The sequence below is a fragment of the Sus scrofa genome, chromosome 11, assembly GCF_054392235.1.
Source record: "Sus scrofa isolate SSC_HxYL_T2T_F1_AM1 chromosome 11, Sscrofa_HxYL_maternal_Yorkshire_Landrace_v2.0, whole genome shotgun sequence".
NCBI classification, from domain to species: Eukaryota; Metazoa; Chordata; class Mammalia; order Artiodactyla; family Suidae; genus Sus; species Sus scrofa.
In genome coordinates, this window is record NC_139393.1 from 67351571 (window position 1) to 67370333 (window position 18763).

Consider the following 18763-nt stretch of genomic DNA (forward strand, 5'->3'; position numbering starts at 1 on the left):
AACATCCATTGTTTACTGATGTGGCAGTGACATTCTTAGTGCACACAAGTTAATTTCCCAAGTAATTGTTTTATTTATTTAAACATCAATTCATGTATGTACACATAGACACACACATACACAGAGTTTTGATAGAGAATTTAAAAACATATATACATTCATCCACAGAATTGTTGAGCACACTCTGTCCTCCTTATGATGAACCAGGAGCATCATTCCCATGGTTATTACTGTGCTAGGCTGAAATTCAATGATGAACAATGAAACTAGTCAAAGTAAAGACAACGTAGCAAAGACCACAGACTGAATTACAGTTGTCAGTTTTGTCTCTTGTCTTTCTCAACACCAGGTGTTTTGTCTTAAAGTTTTACTTTATCCTCTTGCTCTACATTTCCTCCATTTGCCTGCTGCACCTTCCCAAGGAATTGCTAATAGCCTATGAGCAGTTAACTAAGGGAAATCCAGATTACTGAACTTGTTAAATCAGTTAACTTAATTTTATGTATTTAGATCTTTTCTTCCTGGAGAAGTGAAGGTTAAGTCCATAAGCTGTCACAAGATATGGTTTTATACAGTTCCTATTCAGGGCCAATTGCATCTATGAGACGTTAGTAATATACTATATCATGCATACTTTGGGAAATGTAACTAGTTACTAAGGATGATAGAGGACAACACAGGACAGATTATCTTTTCTACACTAAATAAATTGTTCTTTCTCCATCTTCTTCTGCATAAAACCCATGCCTTTATTTTGACTATCATAGAAATGAATGGAATATACATATTACCCCTACTCTTTTTGATCAAATTGTGGAATGTTGCTGACAGGAAGACCTTGGAGGGCGTACCATTTCAGCTTACCTTCCATTGGTATTTTAGAGAGTGAGAGTTGGTAATAAAAGGGTCTCTCTCTTGGCCTGTAACATGATTCCTGAGGTATATTGTTTAATTATGGTAGCGTACATTTTATTTTGGACAAACAAATATTTAAGTTATGGCAATTTGCCTTTGTTCTCTCCCCATTTTATATAGACATGCCAGGCACATGTTAAGCAATAATTAATATTTATGGTTTTAAAACTGTATTAAAATCTACCTGAGAAACAGCACACATTTTACATTTTTAATCCTTCGGAAAATATGATTATCCAAAGCATATAGACTCTTTTGTTCCCACTGAAATGTTTGACAAACACATTTAAAAGATATATTATTGTTCAATATATGTCCAAAAAACCCTCAAACTTATTACCATTCACTTTAATGAGAATGAGTGGTACTAAAAATCAAATGCATGATCTGCCTGATTAAGTCAAATTCCATATTTGAGAGAACCAAATAGCTTAAGGCAATAAAAATATGTATTATGCTTTTGTTTGTTTATGTTACATCTAGATCTGACTCATTCCTTAGATTTGTAGTTCTTCTTAAGCAATGATAAATTTCAACATAGCCATGTCAGTCATAGGAAATTTGTAAGCCCTCTTGAGATGAGGTCCAGAAGTCATAATTCCAAAGAAGAGAGTCTTCCGCATACATATGGCCAACAGGCATATGAAAAAATGCTCAGTTTCACTAATAATTAGAGATATGCAGTCAGAACTACAATGAGGTACCACCTGACACTAGTCAGAATGGCCGTTATTAACAAGACAACAAATAATAAATGCTAGAGAGGGTGTGGAGGAGTACCCTCCTCCACTGTTGGTGAGGATGTAAAGCAGTACAATCACTATGGAAAACAGTATCTCAGGAAATTAATATAGAACTACCATATGATCCAGCAATTCCAGACAAAACTTTCATTGAAAAAGATAACATGCACCCCTATGTTCACAGTAGCACAGTTCAATAATAATAAAAAGTAAAATTAAGAAAAGAAAACAAACAAACAAACAAAAAAAAACAAAGAGGAAAGTCTTCCAACTGACTTCTTCCTACCTTTTGGGTGATCTTGGGTGCTGGTCTTAGAGCACAGATCCCAGCAACTGTGACAAGTAAGCAGCTCATAACTGAGGAGCTCCCTGTAAGAAGGGAAATGAATCAGATAACAGGCTACTGAGAGAAACATTCACCCTAGGGCCTGGTTTATTCCTGGTACTTTTGTTTTCCTTTGGTTTTAAGACACAGTGCCCTGCTGAACCATGTCTTACCCTGAGGCAAAAGGAAAGATCAATAATAACAATCACACCTTTATTGAAGAATTTTATCATTTGTTCATCATTTTTTATATTTTGCAGTAATTTCTGTTTTTAAAAAATATCAAATTAAAATATTGTTTATCTTGATTACTAAGGGTTTTTTGATACCCCTTTAGTTTTATGTCTAAGGCAGATACCTCCCAATATTTGTTGAGTACTGACCCAGTATCTTTTGGGTGAAAATTAGGAATCTAGATTTTTAAAAATGATTTTAGAGTGTAGTCCAGGAACTCCTGCATCTGAAGTTACAGAATCGCCAGTGCCTCACTTGCCTCACTCTAGACCTGTCCTTATGTTAATAAGAGAGCTTCTTATGTAAAGTCACCAAGTCTCCTTTTGTATCTCTTTCAAAGCCTAGATTAATAGGAAAGATTGAATAGACTTGTATTAAATATATATCGACATTGCTATTTGTGGCTCTTCTGTTCTCATAGAATCTGGACAAGGAGTGTTCAAAAACTGGTCCCCAAAGAAGTCACTGTGCCTTTGGTTTTTTCCAGTCTTTGCTAAGACTTTTCAAACTGTCATCACCTTCAGTTTGAAATTCCTATAAAAGTAAAAAAGCCAGGGGCAAAGTGGAATGAAACATTACACTTTGCTGTTAGCATAATGTGGGTATCAATTATACACAGTCAAAATATGGTGTCGGAAAACACTTTACAGTTTGTTTTTCATTTTAAAATATGTATTAAATATTTATTGAATACTCATTTTGGGGTGAGATTACAAACAAACAAAAATGTACATTAGGAAATAAGAAACAATCTAAGCTGAGGTCTGGTAATGTAATGCTTAAAAAATAAACCCAGAGGAGCTATAAAATATTTATTAATTCAAAACCAAGTTAGATAGTCTAAAGTGTCTAAGGCTTCATGGGATCTCATTAATGCATGGAAAATTTGGCTATAAATTCATTATTTCCAATTTGTAAACTACAGGTAACATGTAAAAGTCACAAAACTTATACAGGAAGCAAATACAAAACTAAAAAAGTTTCCCATCACAAACTGCAAAAATCTTTTAAAGAGTTTTGCATAGCAGACCAGATTGTGACAAATCATAAAGAAGAGTCTTCGTTAAAAGGAGAAATGCTTAAAAAGTGTGAAATACAGTGGCAGGGCATTAAATATCCATGATTTTATCTTTTAAAAATTAAACATTAGGACTTGGGTATCAGCAGAACCAAGAATTCTCATGCTCTCGCTGCATTCTAAGAGCACTAATTCTGAGAACTTTCAGAAATTTTAAAACTACCCAAATCCCTAAGCATTCCTAAGAAAGCTAGGAGTTGAAGAAATATCACTACAGCAACAACTGTTTTCATTAACAAAATCCTGAATATGAAGTCATCTATGCCTCTACCTCCTTCCTGTCATCTGCATAGGAAAAGAATATGTCCTAAAGGCACAGACAGGAGATGGAGACTGAAATGCAACTCCAAGCTGATTCATTTAGTCTGGAACAAATTTTTATTGAATGCCTCCTATGTTCTCCCAACTATGCCGGCCGTCAAGTTGGATTCAGAGATAGGCCCTCAATATCCAACTCTTTAAAGTTTCAAGACCCGTCCTTTATAAATCAGGCCTCATCACGTTCAGAAGAACTAACCAGGGTCAGAGCAGAAACAAAGGGCATCTTTTCTCCTTCATCCCTGGAAATATACACTCCCTAAAAGGTAAAGCAAATTAAAGCTTTTGAAATAAATGAGTAGGAGAACCAGACTCTCTAAATCATTCATTTTTACCGGAATGACTTATAAATACCAACATATAATTTGTATAGTATCTGTTACAAATTCAAATGCATCTTCTGCTTATAGGTGTAAGGTCTTCCTTTTCTCTGCTTCAGGATCAGTCATGACACTGGACTTCGTCTGTACTAGCCCTCATCTGTTCTCATTTCACACACTATCACAAGAATTCCATCTCCATCCCAAAGTTCTGTATAAGCCATAGGCTGGCCGTGTTCCCCCAGATATCTCCACCACGAAATTTTCTCTTAAATTCTAGATTTTAATCGATATTAATATGTAGTCAGGGCCATCTCTAAGGTCTAAAATTAAATTCATGGAAGTTCCTGTGAAGGCTCAGTGGTAACAAGCCCAAAGAGCATCCATGAGGATGGGGCTTCGATTCCTGGCCTTGCTCAGTGGGTTAAGGATCCCGCGTTGCTGTGAGCTGTGGTGTGGGTCACAGAGGCAGCTCAAATCCCGTGTTGGTGTGGCTGTGGAGGCAGCTGTAGCTCCAATTTGACCCCTAATGAGGGAACTTCCATGTGTCAGCCCTGAAAGCAAATAAATAAATAAATAAATAAATAAAATTCATTACTTTTTCCTCAATTGTGTTCTTTATGTTTCCTACTTGTCAATGATATACATCTTTAGTCTCCCAGACAGATGTCTCCTATAAGCCATGAAATGGGAATAGAATTGATATTTACAAACTGTGTGAAGAACAATGTATAGGTAAATAAATCAATGCCACTACTCAGTTGTATTTATTGACTTTATAATAATTACTTATCACACAGCCGAATTGGCAAAAAGAATTTGAAAAACTTAATTATATTAGTGTTTATATATGGTTTATAATTTTGCAGACTTTTTTTTAATCCAGATGTTTCATTGGGTTGTTTTTTAAATATGCCAAGAATATAAATATGCTTCAGAAATTATTAACCGTTTTTGTGTGAAGAATTATACTGTCGCTTTGTTGTCCTTTAGACTTCTTTTCAGGACAGCCTGCATTCTAAAGATCCTTGCCTAATAACCAATTACATTTTTTATCCTTTTTCAGCTAATTTAGGCTTCTATTAGGAGCTCTATTTGAGACTAGTTAATTCTTTACTGTGGGCCTAATAAAGTTTAGGTGCTTTGTCAATTCTGCATTTTGCCATGTAGTTTCCCACGTTTATTTAACTAATTCTGTGTAATCATTTTGTTCCACTTCTAATAGCATTGGGTGGAAAACTGTACAAAGTGTATTTCTAGAATGTAGAGCTAATGCATTATCGTTAGCATCTGATTTCTCTTAACGATTAACTGGCAACGCAATTTCTTAAGCACCTTAGTAATAGCTACTGGGCAAAACAACAATTTCTTTGAGCGAGGAAGGTTGAAAGAACCTTCTCTCTCTCCTCATCTTGCATTCCCTGCTACAGAAAGAGACTAACTACAAAATAAAACTTCACCAATGGAGCCTAAAGAACTTTAGCTTTTTTTTTATGCAAGAGTAATGTGCATAAATATCACAAACAGAAAATATATTTTTCTCCCAAGGATATTACATTCTAGGGAGAGATTTCATCTGAAAGCTGTCTTCTCCTCCTAAAAAGAAAGTGGTTTTTAAAGATAAATTCCTCTCTCCTACACTTTACCAACTTCACCACCATAACCTAGAGATAAGAGATGAAGTAAAAAGAAACTGTAGAAAGCAGACAGAGCAAGAAGGCAAGGAGACATTGTAGACTGGACAAAAGCAAATCTCCCCAGAGATGTTGTGATTAAGGCCTTCTACTTTGAGGAAAACTTGGAGCAAATTTACTAAGGAATACACTGGAATCAGAAATAAAAGCCAAACAAGGAAGCAGTCATTTACATGCATGGTGTTGAATATGAACAGAAAAGGAAAGGAAATCCATAAACAGTGAATGATGTAAAATCTGCACTGCTAAATAAGATTTCGACAGACATTTATCAACTGAATTTTCTCCTTAGACACGTGTGGGTAAGAGTGTTATTTTTCTTAGGAAGAATTGGAAGATAATAGCATATCCATAGGGTAAATAGTGCTTCAGTTCCTACACAGTAATTTTATGTATTTATTATAGTTATAGGGTAGTTCATTCTTTCTCAAATATTTTTATATTCTCCTTATAAACTCGATATTCTGGTGCCCAAAGTGGGAAAATCAGGTAAATAATGCATATTTGTTGAATGCTGGCATCCCCAAAATACCATTCAAACAACATGTTAATCAGACCAGGGTATGTGTGTGTGCATTATCTCAGCAAGGATAGGAAATACCATGCCAGAGCCTTTATAGCCTTTCAAAGGGAAAGGTGAGGTCAGGATATTCATAAGGCTTGGGAATGTGGCTTAAGGCAGGTCTTTCACTATGTATGGTTGACAGAGGGGGAGATGGGGATTGGTTAGAATTGAGTAAGGGTCATGATATACTAGTTTAGGATTGGTGAACATGGAGATATTTGTGTTTTAGGTAAAGAGGCTTCAAAGAATCGAGGAAGTATACAATCAGTAAGAGTTATCTTTTAAGAGTTCAAGAGTTGACTTATATCTAAATGATTTTCTCCAAAATAATAAAGTTACTTGGAAGCTCTAGCATCCCAAGACAGTTTCCTAGAATAATAAGAGCATGTTGATGAAGTCTGTGAAATGGTAAAGTCAAACTATTTAATTAATTTAAATGATAATCCATGTGGATATAGTTGGTTTGGGTTTTAATGGTACATAAAAAGGTATATTTTGCATTTCAACTTCTGCTCATCTACATTCAAAGTAGTGAGTTAGTGTCTCTTGTCTCTGTATCTCTTTCTGGTTTATATCTAGAAAATCAGAGAAGACTGAAAGAATGTTAGGGCATTTGAGAGAGGTTGTAACATCTCTTTTGCATATAAAGCGTGTAATAGAGTAACGCAAATTCTGGAGAAGGTACAAATAAAAATGGCCAAAACAGACATATAGACCAATGGAACAGAATAGAGAACCCAGAAATAAACCCTGACACCTATGGTCAATTAATCTTTGACAAATGAGGCAAGAATATAAAATGGGAAAAAGACAGTCTATTCAACAAGAATTGCTGGGAAACCTGGACAGCCGCATGCAAATCAATGAAACTAGAACACACCCTCACACCATGCACAAAAATAAACTCAAAATGGCTTAAAGACTTAAATATAAGACAAGATACCATCAAACTCTTAGAAGAGAACATAGGCAGAAACTTTCTCTGACATCAACCTTATGAATATTTTCTCAGGTCAGACTCCCACAGCAACAGAAATAAAAACAAAAATAAACCAGTGGGACCTAATCAAACTGACAATTTTTTGCACAGCAAAGGAAACCAAAAAGAAAACAAAAAGACAACTCACAGAATGGGAGAAAATAGTTTCAAATGATGCAAATGAAAAGGGCTCAAGCTCTAGAATATACAAGCAACTTATACAACTCAACAGCAAAAAAGCCAACGACTCAATTGAAAAATCGGCAAAAAGTCTGAATAGACATTTCTCCAAGGAAGATACACAGATGGCCAACAAGCACGTGAAAAAATGCTCAACATGACTGATTATTAGAGAAATGCAAATCAAAACTACCATGAGATACCACCTCACACCAATCAGAATGGCCATCATTAATAAGTCCACAAATAACAAGCACTGAAGGGGGTGTGGAGAAAAGGGAACCCTCCTGTCCTGTTAGTGGGAATGTAAGCTGGTACAGCTGCTATGGAGAATAGTATGGAGGTACCTTAGAAATCTATACATAGAACTACCATATGACCCAGCAGTCCCATTCTTGGGCATATATCCAGACAAAACTTTCCTTAAAAAAGACACATGCTCCTGCATGTTCATTGAAGTTCTATTCACAATAGCCAAGACATGGAAACAACCCAAATGTCAATTAGCAGATGATTGGATTAGGAAGATGTAGTATACATACACAATGGAATACTACTCAGCCATAAAAGAGAACAAAATAATGCCATTAGCAGCAACATGGATGGAACTAGAGACTCTCATCCTGAATGAAGTAAGTCAGAAAGAGAAAGACAAATACCATATGATATCACTTATAACTGGAATCTAATATACAGCACAAATGAACCTTTCCACAGAAAAGAAAATCATGGACTTGGAGAATAGACTTGAGGGAGGGAGAGGGAGTGGGAGGGATTGGGAACTGGGGGTTAATGGATGCAAAGTATTGCTTTTGGAATGGATTAACAATGAGATCCTGCTGTGTAGCACTGAGAACTACATCTAGGTACTTACAACGGAGCAGGACAATGGGAGAAAAAATTATGTATGCATGTATGTGTAACTGGGTCCCCATGCTGTACAGTGGAAAAAAAAAGGGTGCTGGGGAAAAAAAAAAGTGGCATTACACATTTACGCTCCCAGAAAATGTGAGGCATATTATAATTATTTACCTAAAGAAACAAATGCCAATATTTGAAATTATTTTTAATAAATTTAATTCAATTGAAAAAAAAGAAATTTCAGGAAATGAGAAGAGAACAGAGTACTCCATTGTCGTAGAAGATTGCAGTTAACACTGGTAGAGCTTTTTTTTTTTTTTTTTCCAAAAGAGAAAGGTGATTGTATTAGGAAATTTCAAGTGAAATAACAAGCAAGGCTTAAATACCAGAGCTAAAGATTTTTTTCTTAATATGCTATTTTGTCAACATAGAAAGCAGGTCAGTGTTCTTATGAAATTCCTATTCCTCTTCATAATATGGAATTCAGCCTTCTTTTTCCCTTCTTCTAAAGTTATAAACAACTGAGATGAAAGATAACAATATTCTGTCTGATATTTCATGGCAGCTGTTTGATTCACCTCATAAAAGTTAAAAAAAAGAGCCACTTTTATTTAGCTTTCTGTAAATATCTATTTCCCCTCAGAAATTTAAAATTGACTTCATGAGTGTATGGTACTTCATATTCTCTGAGAATCCATTTGGTGATCAACTGAGGGAATCACTGATAAATGTGGAAGGTAGAGCGTGTTGGAGTTTTTCTATCACACTATATGTATATGGTAGACATTCAAATTGTTTTTCAAAAAACTCTTGTTTTGGAGTTCCTGTCGTGGCTCAATGGAAACGAATCTGACTGCATCCATGAGGTTCAGGGTCAATCCCTGACCTCGCTCAGTGGGTTAAGGATTCGGTGTAGCCGTGAGCTGTGGTGTATTTGCAGACAGGGCTCAGGTCTGGCACTGCTGTGGCTGTGGTGTAGGCCGGTGGCTACAGCTCTTATTTGACCCCTAGCCTGCGAACCTCCATATGCTGTGGGTGAAGACCTAAAAAGACACAAACAAACAAATAAACAAAAAACTCTAGTTGCATAGTCTCATACTAAAAATAGAGCAATAAGGACACATTGTTCCTGAAAAATGGTAACAATTTCTCCTACACCTTTATTTGCAAAATTCCATCATCTTTGTTTCTTTCTCTGATCTCAAATTGAAAACTTTGTGTGAAAACTTTGAGGGGAAATTCTGAATTGGTTTATGTAGATGTCCTCACACAGTTAGTTTAGAATAGAAATGACAGATACAGCACATGCCATCAGCAGATTTGGAGAGTGGAATAGATCCAAAGGAATATTAAATGTGCCTATCAAAAGTCACAGCACTGGAGTGATTTATGAATCAAAGTTTATTTTAAATTTGTTACAAACAAGAGTGAAACCATATGATATGTGCTATAAAGGCAGGAAAATAAGCACCAAACCATCAGTTCTTTCTAAAGAAGCAAGGTGGCACAAAGAAGGTTCCAACAAGAAAAGCTGAAGTCAACTTACTTCTCCATCTAAAATGTCAAATTGTAAATATTAAATAAGAAGAAAATCACAAATAAAAATATCTCCATGAGGAGTTCCCATTGTGGTGCAGCAGAAACGAATCCGACTAGGAATCACGAGGTTGCGGGGCCTCTATCAGTGGCTTGAGGATCTGGCGCTGCTGTGAGCTGTGGTGTAGGTCACAGACGCGGCTCGGTTCTGGCGTTGCTGTGGCTCTGGCATAGGCAGGTAGCTACAGCTCTGATTAGAGCCCTAGCCTGGGAACCTCCACATGCCGTGGGTGCAGCCCTAAAAATGACAAAAGACCAAAAAAAAAAAATTCTCCATGATACCAAAAATTTTTAAATAATCAGGTCTACTTATTCACCTTGGACAATAATGCAATAAACATAAGATGAAAGCAGTAGGTTAACATTTTGAAAATAATGTGCTAACAGACAACACATTGGCAGGAGATATGAATTAATGTAATAAAATTGAAAGACAGGGAAATAATAGAACAGTAAAAACATAGAAGAAAAAAAGAAAGGACAAATCAAAATAAAAACAGTATACAACAGGAAAAAAGGAAAACCAGGAAAATATTAATAGCGCAAAGGCAGAATGACCTAAATCCAATAAAATAATGTTTAAAATAGTTCAAATAGAAGAGAAAATTATTAAAAGTTAACCACATTTAAAATGAAAAGTCAGTAGGAAGAATTGAATTGTGACATCAAACTGAGCACATATATCATTTTTGTCTTCTACATAAAATCCTCTGAAATGATATAAAAATATGTTTTTAAAATGTATAAATCCATAATAATTCTGGTCAGCAAGGAATAATGCCAGAAGTGTAAGAAAAATATTGAGCAATTCTTAAAGAGAAAAAGCAGACGGGACTGGATTGAGAACTAGGCAAGACTCGAAGAAATCTCAACGAGGCAGTGCCCAGAGGACTACCATGGAAAGGTGCTTCAACATCATAATCAGAGGCATCCTTCAGGATACTAGTCCTTTAGAATTAATGGAGAAAATGCCTTTAGGGAAGCTGGTAAAATGAACATCTCTCTTCTCTTCCCACTCTGCTAACCTGAGTACAGCCATCAAGTTGGTTTATGGCTAAGTAGCCCGTATTGCTGCTGGAGCCTGAAAGGCAGGATCGTGCAGCAGGTTGTCAATGGTGAAGAACCTTCTTCTAAGAGAATACCTCTTAAACGATCAACTACCAGCTCACCTCTCCTCATAACACATTTCACTCCTCTCCTCTAATCACCAAATTCATGTGATAAGAACTTGAAAGTACAAATAAAATAATTGATATTGTCAAACATGTAAATAAATAACGAGACATGAAATATATTTGGCAAAGTTAAGTTAAAAAGCATTTCCACTTTCCATTTGAACAAAAAATTAGGAAGAGAATTGACACCAAAGACGCAGAATTAATAAAGCAAACAGAAGACTGTAAGATAATCAGAAGTAACATTCTGGGAGAGGTTGAAAAGACTGTTGCATGCACAGGCTGTCTGGAAAGATAAAGATCATGAGAAGTAAAGGCATCATTGGTGGTAGAGGGAACCCTCATGGAATGGGCTCGATGGCAAAATAGAATAGTTGAAAAAGAAAGTTGTATCGCTGTTAATTAAACTGAAAAATCATACAGAAAATGGTAGATTGAGAACATGAAAGAAAGATGAGAGACAAAAAGGATACCACCAGAAACTCAAATACTTAAGGCAATAAAGAGAAGGTGCAGGAGGAGATAATTAAAAATATAAGGAAGGGAGTAGAATCCAGAACAGAAGATCTATGAGTCTTTTCATTGAATAGGCACCAAAACACAAAAGAAATGAAATCTAAGTATAGGGCAGTGAGCCTTCTGAGCATCATAGGTCTAGAAATAAGGATCAGATTCAGAGTCTTCCAGACTCGCCGTCAGCAGCAATCGATACTAGAGGAAAGGACTGTGTTTAAACTAATGGAAGATGAGTATAGAGTTCTGTAAACACCCAAATTATCATTCTTGGGAGAGAAAAAAAAAGTTGTTTTCAAATATGCAAAAACCATAATGATTCATCCATAAACGTTCTATGAAAGCAAACTTAAGAGTTTCCAGCTTTGTCAAAATTGATTTCAATAAAGAGGAAAATATAGGTTTAAAAAAATGCATAAAGATATCATTAAAAAGTGATGTTATCTAAATAAAATGAGTAAATGAAATAAAAATAAGAATAAAGCATAACTGATACACAGAATATGCTTAATTGGAAGGAGAGGACATTAGGGTGAAATGGAAATGTTGGTTTTCCTTATCACTGGGGAACTTATATCCACAAATTAATAGAAAAATAAATACACATTAACTTTAAATAGACACCAAAGGAATAAGTATGTTACATGTGTATTTCCTTCTCAATATACTAAAAACTACTAGAATAATAAAAATTTTAAATACAGAAAAAAAGTCAGAAAAGAAAAATCAATGTAGAAACATGATTCATAAAAAAGTAAGTTGTCAGGACTTTTTCTAAACCATAACAGTGGTTAAAATAAATTTGAAAGCTATAAATCTCCATCCACAAGATGGTAAATATCTTGAAAAAGGAATTAGAATTAATTAAACAAAAGGACACCTGAAACTGAAAAATAGACAAATGGAAGGGGGGGGGGAGGAGCACCGAGAAAACTCTAGCAAAATATTAAAATATTTTGAAAATATTAAAATGATCCTGAATAAAATGCAATGAAAAAGCAATAAATCAGAATAAAATGAAGTTATTTTTAGATTAAGTTAGAAATGTTCCAATGAATAATAATAAAGGATTATTTCAAGATTCAGCAACTCAGATACAAGGGAATTTTTTGGTTTGTTTTTGTTTTTTCCTAAGTAGTTACTAATGTAAACGATGTAGGAAATCTGTAAATGATTGAGAATGGTGGGCAGTACACCCATTTTAAAACATCACCCAACCAATACAAAAATGAATCACTTATCCGCATCTAACCCATGCATAAATAATGTCTGAATCATGCAAACAAAACTTCAGAATACATGAAGTAAAAACTGATAAAAACTCAAGGATGATTAGAGAACTCCGCAGTTGTAGTGAGAGGTGAGTGTGATATTCTGTTAGCCGTGTGAAGGAATCATATCAAGAGGGAAGTGATCAACTATGTCAAATGCTACTAGTAGATCAAATAAGATGAAAGCTGGGGACTCGCCATGGGAAGTAGGTCATCCGTAACCCTAACAGGAGCTGTTGTGGGGAAGAGTGGAGATAAAAGCCCACTGGAGTGAATTTAAAGAAAGCGGAAGGAGAATTGAAGGCTGCTGGTACAGAAAACTGTCCCAAGGAGTTTTACAAATCAAATCAAAGCAAAGGACTGATATCCAGAAGAACATTGACATTAAGAAACGTTGGGGCGGGGGATGGGGGAAGAAGTGATAGGATTGGGATAATTACGAGCCGTATTTTTTACTTAGTTTCAGCAATTTGCAGTAGGAAACTCAGTCATTACTTTTATAATTAAAAAAAGAATCATTAACACATTGATGGCTTTGTTTCTAGTTTGGCTTTTTTAAATAACTGAAGAAATAGCTTGGACAGTAGTGATGAAAGAAAGGAGGGAAATCTGATAATGTATAAGGCACCGAAGGAAATGGCTAGAGCAATGATTTTAAGTAAGTGAGACAGGATAGGATGTGATACACATGAGTGGGTGTTATAAACAAAGAGTTCGGTCATTGGAACGGGGGGAAGTGAGGGCACATTGTCACCAATGTGGGTGGCTGGATACACAGTGGTGAGAATACACTGTGGTTCTCAGAATGCTCCATTTTGCTCCATGAAATAGAAGATCATCCATGGAGAATGAAGATGGGAAAGAGGTATCAGAGACTTGAAGAGAGATGAATAAATACAAAATAATGACCTTGGAGCTTATAAGAGTATTCTGAAGAGGTATAAATTATCCTTGCCAGTCAGCATTAAGGACTCACTTTAGATTCGTTATTATGTATTTAAAATGAGGCTGACACATTGGTTGTGGGATTTCCTGTAGCCACATTAGGTTACACAGGATAGACACTGAAAAGGTGAAGAGTTGAATTTACCATAGGTGGTGATTTAGCCTAAAGGGTATGACACAGTGAGAGGAACGGGGGCAATTGTTGGATTTGGAAGAAAGTGGCCAATGTTATTGACCACAGAATGAAAATTGCTAGCGGAGAAAGTGAGCACAACCTGAGAATATACTTAAAACCACTGAATTTTACAATTTAACGGTTAATTGTATTGGTATGTGCATTATACCTCAGTTAAATTATTACCAAAAAATTAAGAAAGGGGAAGTAGAAAGGAGAGGAGGGAGAGGAAGTAGTTGAAGAAACAGAATGATGGAGGAACAGAACAGGGAAGTGAAAAAAAGAAAGATGCCCCCAAAGCCCAACAACCATTAAAATTTAATTTAGCAATATTTCCTCAAATATGTCCTCCTATTTTCCTAATTTAACAATGTTTGGTGACTTCCAGTTGTGGAAGGTTGTAAAATTTTTACCCATTCACATTTTTAGATTCTATGTATAATGGCTATTTCTGCACTTTGGATTATGACAGATTTTTTTAATCATAATATCTCACCAATAAAAATATTTAAGATGCTAAGACAATAAAATGTTTTGAGAGCTGGTTGAAGAATCATTAATGGCATGGTAGAATGAGTTAAAGAAAAAAATAACTTGTGTATCTCTGATGTTTAACTTGCGTGGGAGTGTTCTGTCATGTGGTTCCATGTTTCCCTTTGCAAGGACTTCCGGAGAAATACTGAAGGCCTCTTGCCCCATCCCTATGCTTGGGTCTTGCTGGGGCAGGCATGGTTTATCTGTCTGTTGAATCTAGAAAGTTAGGCTTTGGGGGGCCACTTCCTTCTGTAGGGGAAACTGCCTCTCCCAGAAAGCAAACATTCTTTCTCTATGCCATAATCTTTATAGGGTAGGTCCCTGCAGAGCAAGATTTCTGAATTATTTCAAGAAATAATTTTTCTGGATAACACAAATCTCATAGATAGAACTGGAATTTGAACCAAGAGTGTGGCTTTATAGTTTACCATCTTAGGGATTAGAGTACACAGCATCTGTGAGTTTGTGTCAAAAAAAATTGGAATGAATATTCACATGAGAAAGTAAATGGGGAGGAAACCTCATCACCTTGCTTGTTAATAGAAAGAGTGTAAGAGCAAACTGGCGTGTAATCAGTTGCATGTATTTTTTTTTTTTGTTGTTCTAATTTGGATGTAACCATACTACAAAACTTCTTACCATACCAGGGGAGATGTCTGCACCCCTGAACTTGAATCCTTGGGTTGTAGAGAAACAGAAATTGAATATATATTTAAGAGAATGGATCAAGAGAGATTACAGATCAGAATGTAGCAGAAGAGTTTAGAGTCAGACAATCAATGAAGCTTTATTGAGTACTCCAAGGTATTTAATCTATACAGAGTCACCAGTATAATAGAAGTCAGTATGAAACAAGAGGAGAAGGGACTTCAAGGGAAAAAGAAGCAACACTGTGGAGAACAGAGCCACGAAAGTAGGAAAAAGGGCAAACAAAAGAAAAAAGTAAAGGAGGGCTTGTTTTCAGAATGAGACACTGGATAACAGAAGGATATAGATTTCATCTTGTGACCCAAAGCAAAATAGCTTTTAAAGATTAATCAGCGAAAGGTGATCAATGGCCCTGTTTTATCCCAACCCAGTTAAAAAGCAAACTGAAAATCATGCAGACTAAAGCAACAAGAGCTGATCCATGTATCAGAAAAGAGTAAGAAAAATAAAATGATTTTACTAGGGAAAAGTTTGGTAATTTTTTTTTTTTGCATTTTCTGATGAATTCATACCATCAATATTTCAAATGAAGTAAATATTCTTGTTTTAGTCTATGAATCAAGAATAAGTGTTCTAGAACATTTGCAGAGATGATTAGGTTGATTTTCTCAATGAGAATCTAATAGTTTAGCTGTGTTATGTATTTGGTAGTGAGCTATGCTTTCCCACCTCAGGGGTGCCCTTCAAACAAACAAATTCATTCACAGAGGTCAAAAGGGAAGGAAATATCTACACCAGAAATAAAGGCAACCATTTCCCATTTTACAGGGTTTTAAACTGTAGTGAAATTTAAATCACACTCCTCCAAATAGTACAGTGGCAAGGAAATAACCAAACAGTATGCCTGATTTGTCGCCTGTACAGCTGATCTTATGGAATGTTCTAGAACTGAAAATAGTCTCTGCTACTTGCTTCCCTGAAAATATACTACATATTAAATATTTCTTGTGAGCTTTTAATGAAAGATGGATTTTATTTATATTCACTTACTATGCAAATTAGGCTTGCATCCTCCAGTTCATTAATATCACATCTGAGGTAGCCAAATAAATACACCACCTAAATTTTATTAAACATGCTAGAGTCCTGAGATATTACAGAATGTGAGTTTTTAAATTATGATACAAATTAACAGATTGTCTTATTACTCGATATAGTGTTTGTTGTTAGCTGGTGTAAATACTTGCAAATATGGTGCATATGCAAGATTTCTTTCTTTTGTTGACATTAACAAGAAAAATCTCTTTATAAAGTTCATTTTCATTTACAATTGTAGATTAGTCCTAAGTGTTTTTTCTTCATTACGTGTGAATCATTAATCACACAAAATGAATGCGGCATCACTTTTTGTTCTTCAGAATGATGTGCTTTGTGATGAATACTTATTATCATAAATCTTTCTAAAAGAGCTCCTAATAGCATCCAATAACTTGGAACATCAGTGAGTAAAATTTAAAGTGTACTCTTTCTCACCAGCTTTTATATCTGAGGCAGCATCATCAATTTTCACAAGGACAATTTAAACCACAAGCATGTAAAAACAAATATCCATACCGTCAGTAATATAAAACACATTTTCTACAGCTTTTCTCCTGAACAGGATTCCACATTGTCCTTTGGTTTTTGGTTTTGTCCCCCATCCTCCCCCTTCTAATGTCACTAGAACCTGCTACCCAAGGTTGGTTCCTTTAGCCTTGGTAAAACAAATTTTCACTAATTTGTTTTAGCTGTCTAGACCCAGAGTATTTTCAAACATTAAATCAAGGGAAAGAAATGTAAAACCTTGTGAAATAAGATGTTTTCATTATTGCATAACAATTTTATGAAGGATTCTTAATACATCTTACTTTAGACATCTTAATCTCTTAAATTGATCAGTTCTGATGGGATTAAATGGCAGGATTTGCCCACTTCCATAGAGAACCTGCACTTAACATCCTTGTATCATTGTGAGAGTGACCTAAAAAAATATAATAAATAATAAATAAAAGCTATTTCACAAAATCTGATTACAGTTACACCTTGGAGTCTTTACAATTAATATCCTCTTACAAGTTACTAACTTTTGACCTACCTCTTTAAGGTCAGCATATTTTATACAAGGTGCAATTTCCAGGAAACATTGAGATCATTTAAGGCACAGTATGGAAGACATTTTCATGTGTATTTCACCTATTGATTTTTTTTTGTTGTCTTTGTTTCAACTTGAAGTAGTTTTATAATTATCATAAAAAGATAAAAATGTCAGGTTCTAAAATTTTCTACAGTTGAGACACTTAGACCAAAATAATTGCTGCATCTTCCACTGGTGGTGAAAAAAAATCATGAATAGAAAGTTATTTTAAAATTTTAAACACTTCATGATTATTATAACAATTGTAATAATTTGCTGAGTTTCTGCACCTGTGAAACTGTGATCTCAGGACTATTTTAAGCTTTAATTCCATTGATCTCATTGAGTCCAGATAATAGCTTGTAAGGAAGGTCTTTATAGCCCTATTTTATAAATGAGCTGAATGAAACTCTGAGGCTATGTGGTTACCCTCAGAGCACCTTACTAAATGAGTGGTGCAAGGTGAAATCAGATTACAGAATTGTGTGTGTTCGAACCAAGCCTCTTACATCATACATCTTTTTATTGGTTATCTTCATTTCTCTTGGCTTTAAAATTACAGGTATTATTTAGGTTTCTTCTACAAATGGACACGAGAATGTCCACTCAGATGTTTAGCTTAGATATAATTGTTTATACAGATCTACAGCTGACCAGAAGACTCATATCACAAAAGACTTGCTATGTGTGTTATAAAAGCAACCTAAAACTATATATGGAAACAAACCCTGAAATATATTATTTTCAATATCATCACTTTTTAATATGCTGGAAATATATAAATAATATATAATATTAAGTAAAATTGATTTAAATTATTACTTAATGCTTACTAGGTATTTCAGGAGAATATTTACATTATCTAATAATTCCATTGGTCCTAAGGATTTTCTATAAGAACAATGAGTTGCTAAAATTATTTTCTTATTATGATAATGTATACAATAAAATATAATTTGAATCTCTTAAACCACATTATAAATACACATATATAATGTTACATATGTGTATATATATATATATATATATACACACAGATGTAGATATATGTAATTAATACAAATTTTAGGAGTTGTAAAAACCTATTAAGCTTAGTTCCACAGTTCAACTCATCCTTCCTATTATTTGCATAAATTGCATATATATTTTTAAATGGTTAAATTCATTAATTACTTTTGGATATACTATGAACAAGATATAATTCTGACTTATGAATAAGGTATACACTACTCATTTAGTTGAGGCTTTCCCGCTGTTATAAAATCAAATCTAGAATTGCTATTATCAGCAATATCAGCAGTGGTAATTATGTAGTGCAATAAGGAAAAACAATTAAAAATTATTTATATATGTAATATAAAAGTTTAGGTTTTGAAATATCAGGAAGAAGTTATAAAGTATAACATACCACTATGTTGATTATAACCTGATACGAATCTCAAAGCAGGTGATTGTCAGGAAATAAATGCTGTTATGAGTGCTATTATGTTCCTACTCTTAGACAAGGTACTCGATGGTTTA